Source organism: Kogia breviceps, chromosome 10 (genome assembly GCF_026419965.1).
Source record: "Kogia breviceps isolate mKogBre1 chromosome 10, mKogBre1 haplotype 1, whole genome shotgun sequence".
NCBI lineage: Eukaryota > Metazoa > Chordata > Mammalia > Artiodactyla > Physeteridae > Kogia > Kogia breviceps.
In genome coordinates this window covers 100035627-100062269 of record NC_081319.1, presented here as the reverse complement: position 1 = coordinate 100062269, position 26643 = coordinate 100035627, and the positions used below count along the sequence as shown (strand labels likewise).

The window sequence follows — 26643 nt, the reverse complement described above, 5'->3', positions numbered from 1 at the left end:
TTAGAGTGGCAGCCAAGGAAGTCAGGACCACAGAGAGTTATGGAGATGGTTAATAAAAGACCACATCCCTAGGGGGAAAATACATGTCAACATGTATCTACGCAATTTATACCATCAGAAGAAATCGAGGCTGGATGATCAGAGGGCCGATGGCAGGTACCCCGAGTAAAGTCGAGATCCCCTGCCCAGTTTCCAGATACGAGCCAGTTTTCCAACACTGAATCCCCTACTGGAAGGAAGGCCAGGTCTCCAAGAGGAAGGAACGTTGCAACTCCAGGGCAAGTGGGCACAGGCATGGCACTCTGAGTCTTTCTGCAAAGGGACCTGACTGTTCACCGGGGAAGGAAATGTCCAGCATTTGGAGAGCTGGTGGAACTGACCCTGCTACATGGAGACCTGAAGCATCGTCACACACCCCTTGCTCTGTTGGTGTGGGGCGTCTGGCTGCCAAGTAACAAAGGGAGCCCTGCCTATGGTCTGATGGCTCACGGAGGATTCAGTAGGTCCACAGAGCCAGCCAGTGGTCCTTCCCCAGATTCCAAATATAATTTGAGGTAGATAAGCCTCGACGTTGGCACAATCCTCTCCTTGAGTCTTTGGCTTGTGGGCTAAGAGCCTTCAACGGGGAAGGAAAACCAAGTGGAATTTTCTGACACTGCCCCCCCCCATCCACCTAGCCAAGACAGCAAGTATATATATATATTACTGTATATATGTTACCCGGGGGGAGGTGGGGAATAGGGGGGCAGTGAGGACAGGGGATTAAAGGATGCATAGAAGGAGATGGGGAAAGATGACTGAAGTCAGTGTTACCCTAAAGGATCCGAAAGATGGCGGGTTCGGGCTCCCATGATATCTTCATTGAATTAACCGGTCTGGCTCCTGAAGAATCCAGGTGTGTCCTGGTGGAGAGCGGTAGACGACAGCAACTCAAGAAAGTAGCAGCCCAAATTGGGCCAGACGTACAATACTTGCTAGAGCAGATTCACATAGCGTCAGGCACATGCGATGCAGACATTGGTTTGGCAAGTGAGTCCTTTTCCAGTGATCCACAGCATCAATCGTATCTGACTTACTGTCGTGCGATCCAGAGTAACAGTGCCCTGGATCAGGGGATCTACTCTATAAGGAATCAAGTGAGCACGTAACCACAGAATCTGCTGGTCTATTTGCCGTATCACCTGAAATCTGTTGACCTGATGGAAGGTTGGAACGGACTCCTGGGGTACATCTAGGACTCTAGCTTGGGGTGGCATCCTGTAGGGGCTTCAACACGTGAAATAGTCTTTGGCCTTTATATGGTTCCAACGTGTTTCAGTTATATTAAAGCAGAAACAAGAGGCTAGGACCTCCCTCTAATATTTCCAGTTTATTACCCTTTGACGGTGATCTGAAAAGACCAGCAGAAAAGTAAAAGTAGAGAACAATTTCCTTAAATTTAAAACAAATCAGTGTAATTCACAGGCTCACCTGCAGATGGTGCCATATCACTGCTTTCTCGCTTTCTCACTTTCCACTTTGCTTCTCTTCATTTTGTAAAATTGCCCTGAGCATTATGGGTGAACGTCTGTCTGGTCATTATAAACTCGATGAAGAAACGCCACCGTCACTGAGTTTCAGAACCTTTGGAATTGATTTTATACTAATACTGTCTGGTGTGCAACCTTCCTTTTTGTTTTTCGGTTTTTTTTCCACTTACACTTTTTTTTTTAATTAATTAATTTAATTTTTGGCTACATTGGGTCTCCACTGCTGCGCGCGGGCTTTCTCTGATTGCGGTGAGCGGGGGTTACTCTTCGTTGCAGTGCGTGGGCTTCTCACTGCGGTGGCTTCTCTTGTGGAGCACGCGCTCTAGGCACGCGGGCTTCAGTAGCTGTGGCTCTTGGGCTCTAGAGCGCAGGCTCAGTAGTTGTGGTGCACGGGCTTAATTGCTCTGCGGCACGTGGGATCTTCCCGGACCAGGGCATGAACCTGTGTCCCCTGCATTGGCAGGCGGATTCCTAAGCAATGCGCCACCAGGGAAGTCCCCAACCTTCCTTAAAAAAAAAAACAAAAAAAGATGCTATCACTATTCTATCACCAATAAAATTAAAGCAGATCATAGAATGGTAGACCGTAATGGAATTAGGGAGCCTAACTATCATTTGCAGATAAGAAAGTTATTTCCCCACAAATGATACAAACAGTAATTGTCAGAGCCAAAACTGTGCTTCTAACCTTCAGTCCCAAGCCAGTTAGTCCTATTACCCCGTTATTGTCTTCTCACGAGATAGGATAAATATTATTTCAAGAACTTGAGAACATCCTTATTGGAAATACTTTTTAAACCCAGGCTGGCAGCAATTATTACTATTGGATAGGCAGTGGCTTGTATAAATGACACACGGAAATGTCACTGCTTGACTACAGAAAAGCTGAAAATCCCAAGTCTACAAATTCAGATTAAATATAGAATAATGAATTTAGGAAATTTAGAGAGTATTCAAGACTAAGAAGTGGGAAGGCAGATTATGAGATGTGTAAGGGTAGTGGTGGTGGCATGATTAATGTATTTTTACTCCCTGCAGAATTGTATACTTTTCTGGGAAAACTACAGATACGATTAATCTCATCCATCGGCAGAGTAGACAGTGAAACATATAATGTGGTACCAGGGGCACTGAGAAGTCTTCTGGAGTCATTTAATCTTACGTTGAATTTACGTTTGTACACCCATCATGGCACCATTAAGGCTTATCAAGATGTAAGGTCCTGGGTACTAAGTGGGGACCAGTGAGTTGTGACTCTAAAGCAGAGATTCTCATACTTTTTGTTTATAATTTATAAGAACACTTTATGCTCTTAAAAATGACTAAGCACCAAAAAGAGCTTTTGTTTACGTGGGCTATACCCACTGGTATCTACCATGTGACATTAAAACTAAGAAGTCTTTGAAATACAAAAATATTCAAGTATATATGACATTCGTCACTGAATCAATCACTGACTTTTGAAAAAGTCTCCCATATACATGTGAGAGAAGGAGAATGTGCAAAATAAGAGTCTAAATGGCAAATAAAGTCATAGCATTATTATGAGAAAAGTTGGACCCCATGGATCTCCTTAAAGGGTTTTGCAGACCCCTTTGGTGTCAGAGATCTATTTAATGTTGTTTCAGCTACATGGTTTGGGAACATACTATGACAGGCTAAAAGTGATGGGTAGGGCTGAAAACTTTTCAATTTTAAGTGTTTAAAATTATCGTATTATGAATGGAAGAAAGCGCATTTGTAATGGATGGATCTGACAGGCACCACCTTAACTTTGCCAAAAATGAAACAAACTGACTTTCGGTTTCTCACATTGTGATCCAATGAGAGATATGAAATATCACCTATGTAGCAGTCAGGTAAAAAATGTTTAAATTGTTTCTAACCATAAAGAAACGGTCAGACATGTCCTGATTTTAGTATATTCTACAAGACAACTGGCCTGAACTCTTTTAAAGAGTCAATGTCACCTAAGACGAAGAAAAGGGGGCAGCGGATAAGATTGTTCTGGATTATAGGAGACTGAGGAAACCGGGCAACCAAATGCACATACGATCCTTGGTTGGATCCTGGGACCCTGGACTGCAGTCCCCCCAACCCGCCCGAAAGAGCCCACCAACGACATTTTGAGCCAAGTGGAAAATTTTGAACATGTTCTGTATATTAGATAATAGTATTTATCAAGGTTCACTTTCTTGTAGTAATGGTAGGACGATGTCTGCCCTCAAGAGATATACGCTGAAATATTTAGAGGTGATGTGTCATGTCTGCAACTTACTTTCCAGTCATTTAGAGAAAAGAAAAACAATAGAGAGATATAGACATAGGTATACAGATACACGTGTGTTATCTGTAGGGAGGAGAGAGAGCAAAGCAGTGTGACAAAATGTGAACAGATGGTGAACTTTGCACCTCTCTTCCAACTTTCCTCTCTAGTTTAAACTTCTTTCAAATAAAAGATTGAGGAAAAAGTATGAAAGTCAAATGTTAACTGCAGATTGGGGAAAATACTTGCAATTCAGCTTCCAGGGGAAACTGATGATTTTCCTACAATATAAAGAGTTTCTAAAATTAATAAGAGAAAGATGAACCCAGGAGAAGTATGGGAGAGGATGTGACCAGTTAGTTCAGATGAAAGGAATGTAAATGTCCCTTAAACATATGGAAAAGATTCTCAGTCTCTCTCATAATAAGAGAAATGCAAATTAAAACTACACTGAGATCTCATTTCTCATCTGCCAGATGGGCGAAAATCCAAAAGTCCGATAACTTCTGGAGACACTGTAATGTCTGTTGGGTGAATCTCTGGAGAAACAGGCAGTTTGAAACCTTGCTGGGGAAATATATGTTGATACAACTCCCAAGGAGGGCCATAAGGCAGTATCTATCAAAATTACAAATATATGCACCCTCAAAATATGCCTGTACACATGTAAAATGATATGTGTAAAAGACTATTTCAGCATTATGTAAAATAGCTAAAGATTAGAACTAACCCAAACGTCCATCAACAGGATAACACGTTGGTAATATTTGTCTACTTCATCCAATGGTATATATACTCTTTTTATACTGATATAAAAATATTTCTAAGAGATACTGTTAGTGAAATGGGCAAGGTACAGACTTCTGCATGTAATATTCTATTTTTTATGTAAAAGAGGGAATATAAAAACATACCCTAAAAAAATACCCTAATATTTACTTACATCTAATTTAGGAAGGATAGCTGTGTTTATGGTGGGGGAAGTTGAAAGATTAGAAGTAGTGCTAGAAGGAATTATTTTTCACTGTTTATCTTTTTTGTTTAGTTTTTTTGAACATGTGACTATATTACCTACAAAAAGAATTAAAGTAGTTTTTAAAGTAATACATTCTTATGAAAAATCATTTAAAATATCAAAAAATGTAAAGTTATAAAGTAGAAAACTACTATGAATATTGTGGGTAGGAAAAATTCCAGACCAGCGATGTAGACACCTGCATCTCCTCCTCCCCCGCCCCAGCCACAAACACACCCACACTCACCACAGCTGGAAAAAGAGAGTAAAAAGGTTTTCACACACACACAAACATACACACGAAACACATAAAAACAGACATAGATAGGTACATACAGATAATTTCTGGAACTTACTTTTTGTATTGGAAACATACCTTGGAACTCCTTCTTTGTCGGTACATAGAAATCTACCTCATTCTTTTTAGTTTGGCTGCTTGGCATTCTACAGATGGATGTAACTTACCTAATCTTTGACCTATTAATGAACGTTTACTTTTGGGGAGTTTGATTTTTTACTTTTACAGATGATTGTCTGTGGCCGTGTTCTAGTTAACCCTATGGTGTCTGGAGCCAGACTGCCTGGGTTTAAATCCTGACACCATCATCCACTAGCTGTGTGACCTTGGCCAAATCACTTTCTGAGCCTCAGTCTCCTCATCTGTATAATGGGTAAAATTAAAAGGACCTTTGCTCATTGAGTTGTTGTGAAGATGATGAAGGCAGTCAGCCCACCTATATTCAAAATACTTTTGTATCTTCACCGATGTGCTGGTAAATGTTGTTCAATTATCTCTCCGCAGGGGAAAATCCCTGATTTGTAGTGTGCTCTGATTTCTGTGGCATAAATACTCCAACCAGGACTGATTTCAAGCTACCAATTTGAAGTCCCTGAATGCAGGATGGGAGGAGATGAACACAGTCAGTTAAGAGCTCCTGCGAGCATTGCAGGGTATACTTGTAAAACTAGGAACTCTGAACTACTACTGTGACCCTATCTCTTTTCAAATGTCTATCCAGGGACTTCCCTGGTAGCGCAGTGGTTAAGAATCCGCCTGCCGATGCAGGGGACATGGGCTCGATCCCTGGTCTGGGAAGATCCCACATGCTGCAAAGCAACTAAGCCCATGCGCCACTGAGCCTGAGTGCCACAGCTACTGAAGCCTGCGTGCCTAGAGCCCGTGCTCCACAAGAAGAGAAGCCACCTCAATGAGAATCCCGCACATGGCACAGAGTAGCCCCCGCTCGATGCAACTAGAGAAAGCCCGCTTGCAGCAACGAAGACCCAACGCAGCCGAAAATAAATAAATTTAAAATAAATTTTTAAAAAATCTATCCAAATCTCCTTTCAGATCTGTATCTATGTTTATCATTACTGCCCCCTCCCTTTACAAAATGTATTCTATACATTTGTTTACTTATCAGTATAAGACCTCCTCTCTCTGTGGGTTCCAAAACAATTTCTGGAAGAGGGGATGAGGGCCTAATCTTGGATTAATTCACATAAAAATAAAGAGAATATAAAAAAATTTATGTGTTCAGAACTGAGATGTAGTGATATGTACTTGCCTAATTTCTTCCTGTGGACAGACTTTTTAGTAAACAGCAAAAGCCAAATTTTTAAAAATTTCAGTCTGTGGTCTTATTTTTCACAACAGGACTCAGAAAGTTAATAAATGTGCTTCTCTTGGGAAAATGTTTTGATCATAGTTAGGGCTTAATAAAATAAAGATAGAATAAAAATTGTATCTTTGTGATTTTGAAAATATTCCTATAGGAAAAATTCTTAGAAGTGGATTTACAGGACAAAAAATATAAGCATGTGATATGTTGATAGATATTGCCATACTGCTCCAAAAAGGTTATAATAATTTATACACCCATCAACAGTAGAGAAGTACACTTCCCTCCAATCTCAGCCAACCCAGGTATCACCAGACTTTCTAATCTTAATCTTATTTGCAAAATATTGACCTTACTATTATTTCATTTTGCATTTTCCGAGCTCTAGTGAACTTGACGTTCTTTCCACGTTTATACATTTATTAACATTTACATTTCTTCAATGAATCTTCTACTTATATGTATTTTTCTACTGGGTTGTCTTTTTCTTATAATTTTGTATGTGTTTTAACGTTATGGAGATTAATCTTTTGTCTGCTTTATATGTGACAAATCTTTTACCTTATCTTCCACTAGTCCCTTTAAATTGTTTATTGTGCCTTTCATTGTATAGAATTTCATTTTATACGAATCAAGTCAATCTTAATCTCTTATGACTGTTGTGGGTCTTCTTTTCCGCTTAGGAAAATCTTATTCAAGCCGAGATTATAAAAGGATTCTTATATACATTTTCCACTATTTCAACAGTTTTTTATTTTTTAATAAATTTATTTATTTATTTTTGGCTCTGTTGGGTCTCTGTTGCTGTGCATGGGCTTCTCACTGTGGTGGCTTCTCTTGTTGCGGAGCACGGGCTCTAGGCGCGCGGACTTCAGTAGTTGCAGTACGCAGGCTCAGTAGCTGTGGCTCGCGGGCTCTAGAGCACAGGCTCAGTAGTTGTGGCACACGGGATTAGTTGCTCCGCGGCATGTGGGATCCTCCCGGACCGGGGCTCGAACCCCGCGTCCCCTGCGTTGGCAGGCGGACTCTCAACCACTGCGCCACCAGGGAAGCCCCGGCAGGTTTTTTTAAAAAGGTGTTTAGCTACCATTGGGGAGGAAAAGTTTTCCTCCACCCTCTTAAGGTCCTGAGCCGAGTCTGAAAATTAAACTGACAGAGACAGATTAACAGGAGAAAAGCAGACAAATGCATATAAGTTTATGTGACATGAGAGCCTTCATAAGGAAATGAAGAAGCAAAAACATGGTGACGCTTACTTGTTTTTATATTAAGTTGAACACACAGAAGCAATTGTGGCAAAGTGACTGAACTATGTGGGAAGGCAAAAGGAAGATGAGAATTATTTTAACAAGTTCTGTTAACAAGAACTCTCTTGGCCTCAACTTCTGGTCCTTGATTATAAGAATGTGACCTTCCTTCCGGTGCAAGGAGGGCATATTTCATATAGGAATTTCATCTCCTTCTTTTAGGAAAAAAAGAAAAGTCAGAGTGTTTTTCTTGCATTTGCTCTTTTTCAAGTGCCTTTAACTCAAAATAGTCAATATGCATGCCAAAGCCGTGTATTTGGGGGTTACATGCTCTGAACTACCCAGAACTTTTTGTGGAAATTGAAGTATAGTTGATTTACAATGTTGTGTTAGTTTTTGGTGTACAGCAAAGTGATTCTGTTATATATATATATATATATATATATATTCTTTTTCAGATTCTTTTCCATTATAGTTTATTACAAGATATTGAATATAATTTCCTGTCCTATACAGTAGGACCTTGTTGTTTATCCATTCTATATATAATAGTTTGCATCTGCTAATGCCAAACTCCCAATCCATCCCTCCCCCACCCCCCTCCCCCTTGGCAACCACAAGTCTGTTCTCTGTGTCTGTGAGTCTGTTTCTGTTTTGTAGATATGTTCATTTGTGTCATATTTTAGATTCCACATATAAGTGATATCATATGATATTTGTCTTTCCCCTTCTGACTTACTTAGTACAATAATCTCTAGGTCCATCCATGTTGCTGTAAATGGCATTATTTCATTCTTTTTTATGACTGAGTAGTATTCCACAAAACCACATCTTTTGAGTTGCTGTAGATTTATAGCATGTTTTGGCTTCTGGTAGGGAAAGTCTTTCCTCCTTATTCTTTTTTTTAAAAAAATTATTTATTTATTTATTTATATTTGGTTGTGGCATGTGGGCTCCTCAGTCGTGGCATGCGAACTCTTAGTTGCGGCATGCATGTGGGATCTAGTTCCCTGACCAGGGATCTAACCCAGGCTCCCTGCATTGGAAATGTGGAGTCTTAAGCACTGCGCCACCTGGAAAGTCCCCTTCCTTATTCTTTTTGCATTATTTCTTGTCCTTTTTATGTGTACTTGCTCTGCAAGATATACTTCATAGTTAACTTACCATGTTCCTTAAGAATCTGGAGCGGGATTTCTAAAATTTGGGATTACATTGGACGCATAGTTTAATTCAGAAAGAGTGCTGAATCTTCTCACTATGGACCATGGTACGTGCTTTCGTGGAGTCAGACCTTTAAAAAACACAGGCTTGAATAAATAGTTTCTTGTTAAAATGTGCACTGACTGAGGAGACAATAGTTTAGGTTATTATCACCTATATGTGCCTAAATGTGGGTTTGTCAGATTTGGGCTGGGGTGGGGGGCTGTTGAGTAGACTGTCCGTAAAAGAATGACTAAAACCTGGGGTGATACAAAGAAATGAAAATTGGAGGGTAATGAGGAAAACTCATTCTGTTCATTCTATACATTTCATAATTTCTCTAGTTCATAACTTTGCCAAAAAAAAATTGGCCTTCTTTAACTAATTTAACACTGGGTTGCTTGAATACAGTGGAATTCTCGCAGGAAGAATTTTTTGGATTTCCCTTGTGCTCCGTATCCTTTCTCCAGGGCTTACTTAGTTAACTTTTCCAATTTGAATTTTGAAGTGTGACGGCGATACATTTCTTATCTTTTTGACAGGAGGTAGTTTTGCAACTTGGCATGAGGGACCTGCTGAAATAGGCTCCTACTCCGTCCTCTGCAGAAACAATAAAAGAAGAAGAAGAAGAAGAAGAAGGGGGAGGAGGGGGAAGAGGGGGAGGGGGAGGGGTGGAGAAGGACAAGGGGGAGGGGGAGGAGGAGGAGAAAGTGGGTCATGGGACCTACACCCCAGCACTTCTCTCAGCTTGGCTATGCCTCACAGCTGAGTCAGCCACCACGTGACTACTGTCTTGGCAATTGGAGACCCCAGGCTCAAACTTTTCAATTAAGTCTCTGCTATTAATCTGAATTGAGGAAGAAGAACTGGGGAAAACGCATATATGGCTGTGGTTCAACTCCCTAATCCTCGTAGTATCTTGACATTTAGAAGATTCTCTTACTGAGCTCTATGTAGAACTAGTAACCTGAGCCGGCTCTTAGGGTAACTGTCTTTCTCGTATCATCAATCTATTTCTCCAAGAGCTTCCCTCTCTCTTTTGGCGGTCAGGAGTTTCCATGACACGGGCAGCTGTGTGTGTGTTGAGCTGGAAGAGTGTTTTGGAGGAGGGTGTATCTTTTTGTGACCTAAGTACTGATAGAGGGTATCTGATGACACAGGGAAAATTTGGATGGGGATATCCTGTGATATCTGCAGGCTGCAGACACGTCTGGCAGGGCAGGAGAAGTTGTTAGGGAGCAGACAGTTGGATATTTTTCTAGAGTTCCAAATGAGATCGGGCCATGCCTGACTTCGGCCCTAAGTATTACCCTTACTTACTGTATTAGTCATCTAATACAGCGTTTAACCCTCCAGGCTCAAGGTCAGAGATGGGAAATCTGGGACACCTACCTATGTGAGGCAAGCACCTCTTTTCTCTCCCTTCTATTTCCCATCATTCTGGAGCCAGAAGAGCAGGCTTCTGCCTGTGTGACGGCTTCCTCTTCTCTGACTTCAATGTCATAGCTACTTTCCCTACACATTGAGAATTTGTTCTAGTAAATGGGAACTAACAGGATTTGGAAAAATCACTCTCATATAAAACCTGGCTTTCAAATCTATTGCTTTGCTCCAAAATGCTATGTTGCATGTCAGAAGTCCTAACTCCCTATGTGGCTATTTGGATATAGGGTCTTTCAGAAGTTATTCAGATTAAATGAGGTCATAAACGTGGAGCCCTTATCCAATATAATTGGTGGCCTTAAAAGAAGAGAGCTCCGAGATGATTACAAATACCAAGAACTCCTTGTTTCAGCAACTGAATTTGGGATCGCTCCTGGAGGACCCCCTCTTCCTACTTTTCCAAAGATTTGCAGGGCTACCGTTAATGCTTTTACGTGTTGGATGCACTCTCATTGGCAATATTTGTCATGACCGTGACTGAAATCTCACCAAGTCCCTTCTAGGAGGTGTGCTTTAGCCACTTTTTTTTTTTCTTTTGGCCACGCTGCACGGCATGTGGGATCTTAGTTCCCTGACCAGGGATCGAACCCGTGTCCCCTACATTGAAAGGCAGATTCTTTATCACTGGACCACCAGGGAAGTCCTAGCCACTTATTTAAACTACCTCTGCCTTCTCCAACTAGGGTTGCCAGAGTTTTTTTAGTATAAGTGTGTCCCATGTAAACACTGCATGGGATGTACTTCTGCCAGATGTTTTAAATGTTAAACACTAAAAATTGAAGACTAGTCTTTGTTAACCTAAACTTCAGGTCTAACTTGGTGTCCTGTACCTTTATTGCCACATCTGACAACCATACTCTTACTTTGCTCAACTGAGAGAAGTTGAGAGGGTGAGCTTAAACAAGGGTTTTTATTAGAGCAGCTCCAACCTAAACCTGATCAGTGTGAGTTTTGTGTACATTTCCATAATCAAATGTTTTTCCAGCCAGGGTCTTCTGCAACCCTGTTTATAATTTCAGCACAGAAGCAAATTTCGTAGGTCCCAGTCTTCTTGTAAGTATTTAAGGAACCAATTAGCTTTGCCCGTGAGCTCTCTACTGGCCCAATGGCACGGGCTCTCTACCAAAAAACTAGCACGCCCAAGGACACATAGAAGACTGCCCAGTCAAGGAGGTGTTGGAGCTTTGAGAACACTCAGACTTCAATGTCCTCCACGCAAGCAAGCAATAACTTGGTTGGCCATGGGTCAAAAGCTACCTCACTGGATACTGGGTTTCTTGTATTGCATTTCTCGAGAGTAGTCTTAACTATTGACAAATTTCCCTCAGCAATAGGGAAAATCATTTCCTCAAAGAGTGCATCTTAGTGACAAGACTTACTCTTCAAGATTTCTGACCCTGAGCACGGCTCCCAACTGGGTTGATCAGCTGTGATCAGGTCTTCTTCAAGAAGGAAAAAAGCCATGGCTTTTTCCTTTCTTTTTAATTAATTTATTTTATTTTATTTATTTATTGGGTTTTTTTGGCTGCATTGGGTCTTTGTTGCCACGCACGCGCTTTTCTCTGATTGTGGCAAGCAAGGGCTATTCTTTGTTGCGGTGGGAGGGCTTCTCATTGTGGTGGCTTCTCTTGTGGTGGAGCACAGACTCTAGGCGTGTGGGCTCAGTAGTTGTGGCTCGTGGGCTCTAGAGCGCAGGCTCCATAGTTGTGGCACACGGGCTTAGGTGCTCCGTGGCATGTGGGATCTTCCCAGACCAGGGCTTGAACCTGTGTCCCCTGCACTGGGAGGCAGATTCCCAACCACTGCGCCACCAGGGAAGCCCCAAGCCATGGTTTTTTAAAGTGGCTTTGCCACAGAGGAATATCTGTAGATCACCTTCCAGGATAAAGCCTCTCCCTCTAGTTCTGTCATGTGGGAAATCACCTTCATGGGAGTACTCTGCCAATATAAGCTATTCCAGAGGTTATGACAGAAAAACTCTCAGAGCAAATAAAATGCTTGAATCAGGTAGTTTATTATTAAATGCCAAATGCATAGTGGCATTCCCACCTGATTCTGTATGCAACCATCTTGTCCTTCATGCCTTCATTCTCATACGAAGTGCTCAGGTCTTTCTCCCTCTGTTCAGGGGACCTATGGGGTCCCGACTGGCTGAATGTTGGCTTGTTCACCAGTGTGGAATCAGAGGATCAGCTGTTGCTGAACCCACCCAACTCTATTTATTGGTTATGCCACAGAAATTTTCTCCCCTCACTCTACTTTAGGAACTTCCTGTTTCTCCCCTGCCTCTACTTTAGGAACTTCCTGTTTCTCCCCTCCCTCTACTTTAGGAACTTCCTGTTTCTCCCGTCCAACTTTCTCCTTCAGGGTGAGGTGCTATACGGCTTACTAGCCTCCCTCCTTCCCTCTAAGCCCACTCAGTTACTGGAAGAGGAAAAGACAGCTTCGCAACTACACATGTGAACATTTTTATCCAATACGTGGGCCTGTGTTTTCTTGGAATGTTGACTTCTGATTTGATAACTCGTGGGAGAGAAGGACCTGCCGTCCCAGTGCCAATGAGAGGGAAGGGAGGGAGACTACACAGAAATAACCATACTAATAGCTTGAGATATAACCCTCTCAGAGAGTTACATATTTGTCACAGATTTTGAGAAGGAAGCAGTGATAAGTATACAGAAACTTAAATAAAGGAAAGTTTAAAATGAAGCAATTATTAACTCCAGAGAAAACAAAAGTTGTACAAGTGTAGGGCTTCCCTGGTGGCACAGTGGTTGGGAATCGGCCTGCCAATGCAGGGGACACAGGTTTAACCCCTGGTCCGGGAAGATCCCACATGCCACAGAGCAACTAAGCCTGTGCGCCACAACTACTGAGCTCACGTGCCACAACCACTGAAGCCCACGCACCTAGAGCCCATGCTCTGCAACAGGAGAAGCCACCGCAATGAGAATCCTGCGCACCAAAACAAAGAGTAGCCCCCGCTCGCCACAGCTAGAGAAAACCCGTGCACAGTTACAAAGACTCAATACAGCCAAAAATAAATAAAATAATTTTTTTTTTTTTCGGTACACGGGCCTCTCACTGTTGTGGCCTCTCCCGTTGCGGAGCGCAGGCTCCGGACGCGCAGGCTCAGCGGCCATGGCTCACGGGCCCAGCCGCTCCGCGGCACGTGGGATCCTCCCAGACCGGGGCATGAACCCGTGTCCCCTGCATCGGCAGGCGGACCCCCAACCACTGCGCCACCAGGGAAGCCCCAAATAAATAAATTTTTAAAAATAAGTTGTACAAATGTAATCATAGTGTACACATGGCTCAGCTATAAATTATATTTATACAATTATCCTGTCAATACTGCATAACCAATAAAACAAAAATTGTAATATAATTATAGCGAGAGGAAAGGAGGTGTGTGTGTGTGTGTGTGTGTGTGTGTGTCTCTATGAGTGAGAGTGGAATGGAAGAAACGTAAATTATCAACTTACATAACAGGCAGTCAATAGATAATACCTGTAACTGAAAAATCAAGAAGTTGTATAAGAATGTTACATAGAAACATTGATCTCAAGGAGACAGCAGTGTGTGGTGGCTTGAAGTGGTATTTTAGTTCCCTGCCCAGGAATTAAACCTGGGTAGCCTGGGTGAACACCAGGAATCCTAGCCACTAGACCAACAAGGGTTATAGGGTAGAAGCAGTTTCCCTGGCTCGTGACCCTGGTTGAAAGCAAGAATGTTTCAAGGAGGCAAAAACTGTAAAAACAGGTACAAAATTTATTATTAGAGACACAGCACAACACATGGGAGAGCACACCGACCAACAGTTTAGTTAAGACAGAAGCAAGGCAGAGATACCCAGAGAGATGCGGGCGTAGAGGACAAGGGGCAGCTCCTTAAAGAGGCGGTTAAATCATCTCTATAGGGCAGTTCTTCTGAGCCTTTGTTTACCTTTGGCCAATTATCTTGTTGTTGTTGATTTTTCCCCCGCCCTGACCTGCCCTAGGACTCTCCCGACATGAATGGGCAACGTTTTTCCAAGATGGATTCCAGCCCAGAGGCCTATGGGAGGCTTGGCATCACCTATTATGGGGTGGTGCCCTATCCTTTTTGACCCCTAAGGAGGCTTTCTGCACATATGTAGTTGGGCAGGTCTCCTTGACCTCAAAAATAAGAAACGTGTGCTCTCTCTTTTTTTTTTTTCGGTACACGGGCCTCTCACTGCTGTGGCCTCTCCCGTTGCGGAGCACGGGCTCCGGACGCGCAGGCTCAGCGGCCATGGCTCACGGGCCCAGCCGCTCCGCGGCACGTGGGATCCTCCCGGACCGGGGCACGAACCCGCGTCCCCTGCATCGGCAGGCGGACTCGCAACCACTGCGCCACCAGGGAAGCCCTGTGTTTATCTTTTATCTGGGCAAGACTCAGCTCCTCTCTGCCCCTGCCATTACTGTTATATCTGAAAGTGTCCACTGGAGACAAAGTCCAGCTATTTACCCGGTTCCTGTTGTTGTTTCCATCTGAAAGTGTACACGGGAGGCTGGCTATAAATGTCTAACCTGGAGCCCATCTACCTCCTCCCTCAGCGTGAGAATAAATATTATAAGAAACAGCTAAAAGAACTGTCCTGGGAAGCAGGAATTCAAGGAAAAATATTACTGCTATTTTCACTATCTAGCTTACAGTATTTTCCAGTTTTAAAATTATGTGCCCACACTATAGTGATACAATACATTTTAAAATAAAACAACAAAGGTTTGATTTGGGGTTTGGCTTTTTTCCAGAGGTTAGAGATTTTCAGGCGTAATCTGATCTGGGGCCCATCTCCATTTTTCTTCTATTCAAAGTGACAACCATCTAAAGTATAAAAGGCGAGAGCCCTGAAAATATTTAGAACTGCCTATCCCACATGAACGAAAGCCTTGGGTGTGGCTTGCAGAATTGTTTCAGAGGCTCTGAAACAGGAAGTTATTTCATTCTGTTTCCAGCTACTGAAGTCAGATGTGAGTGTATTTCTTAGAAGTGAGAGAGTGCTGGAGCTGGGTGAGTACTGTGGCTATCTTTGGTGGAAGGGGGTGTGGATTTAGAATGTGGAAAGAAATAAGACTGCAGGAAGAAAGACTGGAGTAATTTTACGGCGTAAGGACCAAACTGGCTCAGGAGAGATCTGTTTACGTTAAGGTGATATATACTGAATCAAGCCCTGATTCATACATTTGGTCAATTCTCTTTCCACAACCATTACATGATGCCTCTCTCTGCCAGGGCTACATGCCCTCTAGACTCCTCTGGGGACTGGCTCTGTTCCTCTTTCTTCGAACAATCTTCTTTCATTTCCACATCATCTTGGACACGCCTCCGTGGACACCCGCCAGCTTCCCTCCACGTCAGAGCTGTTCCATTTAAAAACTCAGTACTAACTGGAAATGGCTTTCCTTGCTTGGTTCACATTTCCAAGAGAAATCTGACAGGACCCACTCATCTTTTTGAGGGGAGCCATAAGAGCCATGGATCAGCGACGGGGTTTGGGGAGGGGATGCTGGCAAATGGTAGAATGTGGTGAAAACAAGGGCTGCATGCTGGCCGCGCAGAGGCTGAACTTGCAGGGGACAGCACTCCGAAATCCTACCAAGAATCACCCCTTGGTCTCCGTGGGCAATTTGCTTTTTCAAGGATCCTGTGGGCGGAGATTCTCTCCAGATGTTTCCTCACAGGAGGAGATGAAGAGAAACTAGGTGGTGGAACTTGAAGCTTTTTAAGTAGAAAAAGAGGAAATTGTTTGCTTTTCTTAACTCAGATGATACATAATACTCCCTCAGTGTATCAAGTGAGCAGATATACGCCTCCCCCGTTTTCACTTGGTTACTTCTTCTCTTCTTCGTCTTCCCTCGCCACATTAACTTTCCCTCCATCCTCAGCCCCCCAAGGTAGCTCACGTAACTGCCATGTTTTTCTTCTCAATGGTTAGTTTGATGTGTCGACCTTGGTAGGTTATAGTACCCAGTAATTTAATCAAACACTAGTCTAGGTGTCGCTGTGAAGGTGTTTTGTAGATAATGTTGACGTCTACAATCCGTTGACTTTAGGTAAAGGAGATTAACCTCAATGTGGGTGTACCTCATCCAATCCTGAAGGCCTTAAGAGCAAAAACTGAGGTCCCCTGAGGACAGCAACATCAAAATTCTGCCTGGGTTACCAGACTGGCACCCTGCCCTACGGGTTTCAGACTTGTCAGCCCCGCAGTCGCACGAGCCAATACCTTAAAATAAAACTCCGGGGCTTCCCTGGTGGCGCAGTGGTTGGGAGTCCGCCTGCCGATGCAGGGGACGCGGGTTCGTGCCCCGGTCTGGGAGGATCCCACGTGCCGCGGAGCGGCTGGGCCCGTGAGCCATGGCCGCTGCGCCTGCGCATCCGGAGCCTGTGCTCCGCAACGGGAGAGGCCGCAGCGGTGAGAGGCCCACGTACAGCAAAAAAATAAAAAATAAAAAAATAAAATAAAACTCCGAAGAACCCTGGTTGATATAATACTTACTCATTTAATCATATAAATATTAACATACTGATAGAGACATACAGGTTTTTGCTATCTTTTGATTTGCAAAAATGAGATCCTAGTGTAAATGTGTTTCTTCATCTTGCTTTTTCTCATCAACTTTTAAAAGGCTGCCTAACGCTCCTTGGTCCTTAGTGCATATGAGTGCATATGAAACACGAAATGGTTCATTGCGTCATTCTCCTCCTAGTTGAAAATCACTCTGTTTTCTTTTTTTTCCCACTATGAGTGATGCTACAACAAATATCCTTGTGTGTGCATATGTGTATAGACGGATGTGTAAAGACTGACAGCCCCAACCCTAGCCAGGGACCCAAGGCCTGTGCCCATGTGTGGGTAAAATGAGAGGGTGGAGGTGAGAGGGGGAGATTTTCTGAGACTCCTTGACACAGGGGCCCAATGCACTGTGAATCTGAAACCTGTTGGTGAAGTCTTAATGTGAGCTAAATTTAGATGGGGAGGAAGGAGATGCAATGGTTGACGGGATTAAGGGGAAAGTCTGGGGACTTTCCTGGCAGTCCAGTGGTTAGGACTCCGCACTCTCACTGCTGAGGGCCTGGGTTCAATCCCTGGTTGGGGAACTAAGATCCTGCAAGCAGTGTGGCATTACCAAAAAGCAAAAAAAAAGATGAAAGTTTGAATGAAAATTGGGATTTTTCAAACAGATTTTATGTGAAATGGTAATGGCTCCTTTACCTGAATGCATTATTGGGATGGATATTATGTCCTACTAGGCGTTGCTTCTCCTAGTTAACTTTATAAAACAGAAGGCATGTAAGTTTGCCCTTGGGATGGTCTTGATTGGACATGATGAATGGGAACCTGAGGACTGCTGAGCCCACACAGTGGTTGATTGAAAACAAGAGAGACTACCTGGCTGGCAAAAGGAGATTTTACCACTTTAATTAATGACACGCTAGAAGCTGGCGGGCTGGGACCAATGAACGCTCCGCACAGCAGCCCTGCGTGGCACAGGGAAGAGGCGGATGGCGCCTGAAGATTCACCGCAGACCAGTGAGGCTTAACTAAAGTTGTGCTGCCCACAGCCCCAGCTTCACCCTCAAAAAATACAACAGCCTCAAGAAGACTGGGACTCTGATTAAGCTCTAGAATGCTTTCTTCCCTGTTGCAAACTCAAAAAGAGCCACGACTGCAGTGAGAAGGACCCCAATTTCTGTTCACTGTCCTGTCACAAGATTACCTGAACTCACTGGTTTACTGTCGTAATTTGGTCAGAAGGGATTTGGCCTTGTTGCAGGTCCTGAGTGTAAGATTATAGCGTACTGACGACAGTACGAAAATATTGGAAACTGCAGAGCAATCTAGGACTGACTTGAATGCAGTGATGGATCACAAGACCAACTGAAGCTGGTTAATAAATCTAGCAAAGATCCAAGAGCCTGCCTAAAAGGTGAAATTCTTAGGAATGTCATGGTCCAAAGCCATGCAAGATATTCCATAAGAGACTAAAAATAAAGTGCTGTCACCACTCACCTTTAGGACCCAACAAAACCTCCAGCCTTTGGTTAGCTTATTTAGATTTTGGAGAATGCATATTCTACATCTGGAAATTGGGGCTTCCCTGGTGGCGCAGTGATTGAGAGTCCGCCTGCCGATGCGGGGGACGCGGGTTCGTGCCCCAGTCCGGGAAGATCCCACATGCCGCGGAGCCGCTGGGCCCGTGAGCCGTGGCCGCTGACCCTGCGCGTCTGGAGCCCGTGCTCCGCAATGGGAGAGGTCACAGCAGTGAGAGGGCCACGTACCGAAAAAAAAAAAGTCATATCGGGACTCCCCTGATGGTCCAGAGGTTAAGACTCTGTGCTCCCAACGCAGGGGGCCCGGGTTCGATCCCTGGTCAGGGAACTAGATCCCTCATGCCACAACAAAAGACCTGGCGCAGACAAATAAATAACTATTTTAAAATAAATAAAATCAAAATCATGTCATGTCTGCTCAAGCCCTTCTCTGGCTTGCCTCATAGTAAAAGCCAAATTATCACAAGTTCCTGCTGATCTGGCCCTGCTGCCTCTCCTCCTGACTTTCCTCTCTCATCCCTTCCTTTCTCTCCTCACTCCTTTGGTTCCATGTTGCCACATGCTGTTAGTTGCCTGTGCCAAACACAGCCCCACCTCAGGACCTTCGCATGTGCTGCCATCTCTGCTGGATTGTTTTTCTCTAGAAATCTTCAGGGCTCACTTCTCCTCCCCATTCAACTCTTTGCTCAGTGGTCACCTTGATTGAGAGACCCCTCTGACCGCTCAGTTTAGACGGCACGTACCCCCGCCCCATTCACCCTCACACTGTCTATCCCTCCCCCCTGCTTTGATTTTCCCCGTAGCACCTGAAGTATTATACCTGTGTTTGTTTATGTGTATATTAGCTCTGTGAGTACAGGGGCTCTCTCTTAATTTCTGAAGTATCCCCAGAACAAAGGACAGTATCCCCAGCATCTTGGCACATACTGGGCCCTCAACCAATACTGGCTGAATGAATAATAAATAGCAGATAAAACTAAAGTTTTAATGACTATACTGTACCACTGAACTATCTGCATTTTACTTGAGGCTTAAAAAGAGACACACTGGGCTTCCCTGGTGGCGCAGTGGTTGAGAATCCGCCTGCCGATGCAGGAGACAGGGGTTCGTGCCCTGGTCCGGGAAGATCCCACATGCCGCGGAGCAACTAAGCCCGTGAGCCATGGCTGCTAGGCCTGCGTGTCCGGAGCCTGTGCTCCGCAACGGGAGAGGCCACAACAGTGAGAGGCCCGCATACCGCAAAAAAAAAAAAAAAAAAAAAAAAGAGACACACTTTCATCTGAAGAAATGGATGGTCACAGAATCTTATAGAATCTTCCTTGTAAGTGAGGGAAATGTTTTGGGGGGAGAGGCCTTTCACACACCCTCATATTACAGCAGGTCAGAGAAATTCTGCTCTTGCTACCTGCCAGCTGGGCTGTGTGTGTGGGGGGGTCAGGGATGGAACCCCGGATCTCACGGCCCTGTTTGATAGAATCTTCTATGCTGATGGAAATGTTTTATACTTGTACTTTCCAACAGGGCAGCACAAGCCACGAGAGTGTGGCTATTGAGCACTTGATATGCAGCTAGTATGACGGAGAAACTGAATTGTCAAGCTATTTAATTTCAACAACTCAGGGGGCTGAGTCCAGAGGACCAGGGTCATCTGAAAAAGAGAGCCAGAGGGCTCCCTGCAGGCTTCGTGACAGACCCCACCCCCAGCCCCACCCCGATGGTATGGAACAGCCCGATTACATTTCCCCTGTAGCTTCCCCCAAGGTTTAAAAGGACCTGAGACACTGTGATTCCCTAGCTAACTAGTTCTCTAAGGCCCAGCCCAGATCCATTTCTATTCCCCAAGAGTCCCATGACCCCACGAGATAGCATGCTCTCTCTCTTGTCAAGAAGAGGAAAGTGACTCACAGCATATGACTGTCATGAGCGAGGCCTCAGAATAATTTGCAGAGCAGGTGAGGCTGGGCTTAGCTACATACCAGCCCTCACCCACTCAGCAGGCGGGTGGGTCTGTGACATAAATACAAACCTGTTAGAACCTGGGCATGATTTAATAGCTTTGATGGTATGCCAGATACTGTTCCAAGTGGTTTACATGATGCAGTAGATGCTAGCATTATTCCATTTCACAAGAAACTCATGTACAGACAGGTCAAGTTCGCCAAGATGATGCACCTTGTGTGAAATGATCAATGTTTTAAGCTGCTACATGTTGGAGAGGTTTGTTATGCAGCAAGAGCTAACTGATGTTGGAGCTTTCTGGGAGGACTCTGGTATCCCGGCTACAGCAGGATGGCACGTTGGCCAAAGATGGCACAACAGGTAAACGGTAAAGTGAGGGTTCAAACCTGGGAGTCTGATGGCAGAGCCACTAACCATGGCTGTATCAGCTGATGTTCTTGGTGGCCAGCAACAGAAAACAATGCTCGCTAACATGCCTTTCAAGTTTTTGTAGGAAAGGCGATAGCACGGCCTGCGCCGTTTCCCCATCTCTTTGAGATCGTGACCTTCTTCAAAGCCTGGGCCTCTAAGGTGACTGCTCATCTTTACTGTCCTTTCCTACCTGCTCTTGCTGCAAGTTCCTGGTAGAACTCCCAGCCAAAGTTCACACATCAATTCCCTTTGTTGAGAAAACGCCCTCAGTATCTGGAGAGTAATTGTTCCCAGCGAGGGTAAGGCAACTTTTTTTCCCACCACCTACCTCACTCTGTTGGCCCATGTCTCAAGATTACCTGTTCAGATTTGGGGCAAAACAGGGGGTAAAGGGGGCATTGTTTTCACATCCTACAATTTCTATACCCCATTCTCTCAGGGAAGAGGGTCAGATGTTTATCTGTTTGCTTTCTTTTATTTTATATTAAAAAAATAGATGTAGAACCTGAGCTATGGGCCTTCAAATCACTATTAAGCAGAGGTAATTTTTTCCATTGAAATATCAATACATTTGGCACATAACGTGTCTAAGTTTAAGGTGCACAATATGGTGATTTGATACATTTATATATTGCAAAATGGTTGCCATTGGAGCTCTGGCTAGCACCTCTGTCCCATCACGTAATGATTCAACGTATGAATTTGAGTGGAGCACAGTTTCATCCAAAAGAGTCTTTCTCCAAGAGATGATGAAACTAAGACCTAGAGAGGGCATACGCCTTGCCCAAGTCCACAGTGAAGATGTAAAAGAACAAGGATTTGAAGCTACATGTGTTTGGCCTCAACAGCTTCACTCAGCCAGCACACCACACTGCCTCAGGTGTCAGGAAAGAGAAGGCAGGAATGGCACACATTGCCTGCTGCCCTGGTCCCGCGGAAAAGCAGGGTGCTGTCCTACCTAGTAGCTTGTGCGGGGAGGATGCTCTCCCTGTATGTTCTTAATGACGCCGATGGTAAGCGTGGATTACCGTTCACCTGTGGACACGTGTCAGGAAGAGAAGGCAGCAGGGCCCTTGCAGGGCAAGGCTGGCCAAGGTGGGCACAGAGCCCAAGCTTTCCAGTGTTTATTGATCCACCAGGCGTTTATCAGCAAGTCTCTTGGTTTATCGGAAGGGCGGAACGTTTGTCTAAGTTCATATTTCTATCCAATCTTTCTAGACCCAAAGTTTCTTGTGGGGACATCCCCAACTACTGGGGTTCCCACTGCAGCCGTCGGTCCAGGCCCGCCCCTTTGGATGCTACTTACCCAACTTCCTCTACTTTGTTTGTTCACCTGGGTTGTACTGGAGACACTTCCTAAGGAGGGGCTCTGGACTCACACTGTGCTCCTGTGAAAAGAGCAAATGAGTGAATGAATGATTTTAGAAATCAGACAAACATGGCTCCCTTCAGCTTTTGAAGGACTCCAGAAAGTAATTCAAAGATACCACAGGGCATGAGCTCTTATTTCCTAAGCTAATGATTTCCAATGTGATGCTTAGTACAGAAGAGCCGTAAGGAGAGTGGACAGTCTTTGACCTGCCCGGGTTTGAGTCACATCCGCACTGCTGCCACCACCACATGACCTGAGCAAGTCACTTAACATCCCTGTGAGTCAGTTTCCTCTTCTGCAAAGGAAGTCACAGGAAAGCATCTAATTCACAACGGTGCTGTAAACAGGAAGTGAGTTCACACCTATAAAGCACTCGGACTGGGGCCCAGCTCGTGGCAAGATCTATGTGTTACCTGCCACTGTACTGTCTTTATTTTTACGATGAATGCTTCAGACAGAGCTGCTTGTGAACCATACTCACCGAGTGGCCCTCCTGAAATGCCTCTGACATGGGCTTTAGCACAGGAGTAGTAGGTGCCCCCCAAACGCCGTGACAGTAATGTCAATAATCACCACCATAGTGACAGCCGTGTGGCAGGTGCTGTGTGCCCTGCGTTTCTCGTGCCTTCTCTGAAGCCTCCAGCAGCCTTGCAGGATAGTGATTTAATCCCTGCTTCTCAGAAGAAAGGACTGAAGCTCAGAGGGGAAAGAATGTCTTGCCTAAGGCTACCTCATCAGAAGGTAGAGTTGGAATCCTCACCAGAATTGGCTGAAAGATCATACAATTTTACTGCTTTAGGCTCACTTCTCATTTAAAATCATTTACATTAGAGATGAAGATAATAATTGTATTCGTCTCTTTCCCAGCATCCAGTATGTGCAGGACACGGTAGAGGCTTTCCATGCAATTATTCAATTCTTACAAGGACCCTCTGAAGGAGTAAAGATTATTATTCACACTTTACAGAGTGTGATGGTTAATTTCAGAGGTCAGCACCGCTAGGCTCTGGTGCCCAGTTACTTGATCAAACCCAGTTTAGATGTTGCTGGGAAAGGATTTATAGATGGGATTGATGACTGATATAATTAAATCAATTGACTTTGCTTAATGGAAATTATCCTTCATACTGTGTGTGGGCTGCATCCAGTCAGTTGAAGGCCTTAAGAGTAAAGACTGAGGTTTCCACCGGTTTGCAGGGCAGAAATAGAGACACAGATGTAGAGAACAAACGTATGGACACCAAGGGGGGAAAGTGGCGGAGGGAGGGGGGGATGAACTGGGAGATTGGGATTGACATATATACACTAATATGTATGAAATGGATAACTAATAAGAATGCTGAATTTAAAAAAATTTTTAATTAAAAAAAAAAAAGACTGAGGTTTCCAGAAGAAGCACTTCTGCCTCACAGCAACACAGAAACCCTGCTGAGTTTCCCACCTGCTGCCCTGGGGGAACTTAAGACTGCAGTTCAACTCTTGCCTGAATTTCATATCAACTCTCAGCTGTATCTTCAGCCCGACAGTCTACCCTACAGGTTGCTGTCTTGCTAACCTGCACAATCACGCGAGCCAATTCCTTAAAATAAATCAATGTCTCTTGATATAGATCTATCGAGAGAGAGACAGAGACAGAAGAGAGAGAGCCCCTATTGGTTCTGTTTCCCTGGAGAACCCTGACGGATACACAGAGTAAATGAAGTCTAAAGATATTAACAGTTTGTTCCAAAGAACACAGCTTACAAGCGACAGAGATGGAATTTAAACCCAGGTCTGTCTGTTCCCTGCTGCCCAGCTCTCAACAAGTCCTGCGGGGGATAAGGAGAAACCCAGACAATCATCCCTGGCCCTGAGCTTCCAAGGACACAGCATCTGGGCACTGACTTCAGGTATTGGTGAGACTGGCTCTTCTGGACACTAATTCCAGTAAGTAACGCAAATAAAAACAGACCTGTGACATGTACGTGCTATCTGTGTGCCACCTCTCCATCATCACCAAGGCAAAGTCAAAGGGCTTGTTCCTAATTCTCCCACAGATTCAACCTCCAGGGAGTGGTCTGTCCATTATTTTCCTTTCAAGAACTCTCTCAAAGCAAGACCCAAACGAAATAAAATGTTGGAGATTTGTACTAATGGAGTACAGATCAGAGCAGACTTCTCTAGTTGCTCACTGGGATTCAGGGAACTGTGACGCGTTCGCCGCCTTTCCTGCCAGGCACTCCATGGGCTGAGAAACTGTAATCCTTGATGCCACCTTCTTGACCTCTTTACAAAAATAGGCACTGCCCTCTGATTGCCCCGTTTTTCCATGCAGCTCCCAAGCTTTCCAGCCCTTGGGCGGCTCAGCAGAGCCAGCTGGGGCAGCAGAAGCCCTGGGTTCAGAGCCAGGCTCGGCCCCTTTATCATCGCAAATGTCAGCAGAGCTCCTCTTTGGCCTGACATTTATGGGAAGTAAATGCTTCCGGAAATAAAAAACCAACAGAGAATAGGCCTGACGAGCCTTTAAGAGCTTTTGGTGACACTTCTGTCCCAAGTCACTGATTTTGATCCGTGGAGAGAGGGTGAGACGGGATTCATGGGGCTGCCTAGACCCAAGAGGTGGGAGCCAGTCTCTGAGCGATTTTAAGAGGGAGAAATGTAAGTAACCACATTTTTCTCAAAGCAAGGTTAAAACTGGGGCAAGATCAAACTTGCTCCAGCATTCTGCCCGGTCACTGTATTTGCACTGCAAAGAGACAATCATCAGTTCTAGAGAAAGGGTGCTGGGAGCTGGGGTAGGGGGGCGGGCAGTGCATACTTTAGGAATGTACCCTCCTCTGCACTCCCTCAGGGCTCGCAGGAGACCAGAGTCCGAATGCTCCTGGATCCACGTGAATGTCTGAATTATCGAGGCAGACCGCCCCAAAATCCGTTTAGTTAGCTAATTAGGGGACTTCCCTGGTTCTCCAGTGGGTAAGACTCCACGCTCCCAATGCAGGGGTTCATTCCCTGGTTGGAGAACTAGGTCCCGCGTGCCTCAAATAAAAGTCACCATGCCGCAACTAAGGGTTCGCACGCCGCAACTAAGGGTTCGCACGCCGCAACGAAGTTCCCTCGTGCCGCAGCTAAGACCCAGCGCAGCCAAAATAAATCAAGCAATCAATCAATAAAAATAAACAAACAAATATTTAAAATAAGTTAGCTAATTAGAACTGCTCCTCGGGATTGCATTCCAGACTAAGACTGAGATCACGATGGCAGCTCCAGGGCTACCCGAGGCCAGCTCATCTCCATGTTGATGACTCATGGTTTTTCACTCCATAGCCAGTCTCAGTGTTGGGATTTTACTGCAAAGATGTGGGGTTCTGGAAAGTTCTGAGATTGTACCACTAATGCCTGGGGGGAGGGTTACCCAGGAAGGGAAGATGAAGTAGAGAGTTTGCCCACAGATAAACCTATAAAGGTTTTGTGTGTGTGCGTGTGCGTGTGCGTGTGCGTGTGTGTGTCTGAATGTCTGTCTTTCTTTCATCTACGCTCCTCTGACTTCAGAATCTTGCTCAAATTTACACAGTAAGTGCAGGAACCAGAACTCTGCTCTTCTTACTAGAGCAGCAACCCAGTAATAAGATTGTGTGTGTGTGTGTGTGTGTGTGTGTGTTCACCTTATCCCAAACTCTTCTGGAATGTTATCAAGTCGATTATCAATGGATGCCACAATTAATGAAAGAACACTTACCCTTATTCTCTTTATGGACACAGAGGACCTGAGGTCAATTTTTCACTTAGTGGCGGATTAAAGCTGTCAATGTTTAAGCTCCCTTAACAGTGTGAAACTTAAGCCAGTTGGCACTTTGGGCACTCAGGGTTTGTGCTGGCAACGTGGCTGCAGAAGTGGATGCTCTGGGATGGTCTGAAAGCCAGGCTGCACCCCTGCACCCCTAAGTGTTTCTTCCTTCACAGTAAGGGTCCAAGCTCAGCTTTTGCTTGAATAAAAGCTGATTCAATTTTTAAGATAAATTTTACTTTGGAATAATTCTAAATGTACAGAAAATTTGCAAAAATACTACAAAGGGTTCCTATATACCTACCATTGGTTTTCGTTTCTCCTAATGGTATCATCTCTCATTACCTTTGTGGTATGTTTGTCAAAGCTTAGATATTGACATCAATACATAACTAATAACTAAACTCCAGACTCTATTTGGATTTCACCAGTTTTTCCATTAATGTCCTTTTTTGTTCCAGGATCCAGCTCATGACACCCCATTCACTTAGATGTCCTGTGTCCTTAGTACCTCTGGTCTATGACAGTTTCTGTCTTGCCTTTTTTGCCTTGACTGTTTTGAGGAAGACTGGACAGGTGTTTTCTAGAATGGATTTCAGTTGGGGTGTATCTGATGTATTTTCTCAAGTTCATAATGCGATTATGAGTTTGGGAGGAAGAATACCACAGAGGTGAAATGCCCTTCTCATCACATCCTACCTGGGGGTCTCTGACATCTGCAAGACGCCACTGAGGTG

At 44.4% G+C, this 26643-nt stretch overlaps 1 protein-coding gene across 1 annotated transcript in view; it reads left to right on the top strand.

Moving 5' to 3' along the window:
• Positions 1 to 15288: 15288 nt before the first annotated feature.
• LOC136791982 (N-acetyllactosaminide beta-1,6-N-acetylglucosaminyl-transferase-like) overlaps positions 15289 to 26643 on the top strand; it is a 48482-nt gene continuing 37127 nt past the window's right edge. Inside the window, exon 1 of the mRNA XM_067006781.1 lies at positions 15289 to 15356. The gene's annotated coding sequence lies outside the window, so the exon portion shown is untranslated. The remainder of the gene's footprint in view (positions 15357 to 26643) is intronic.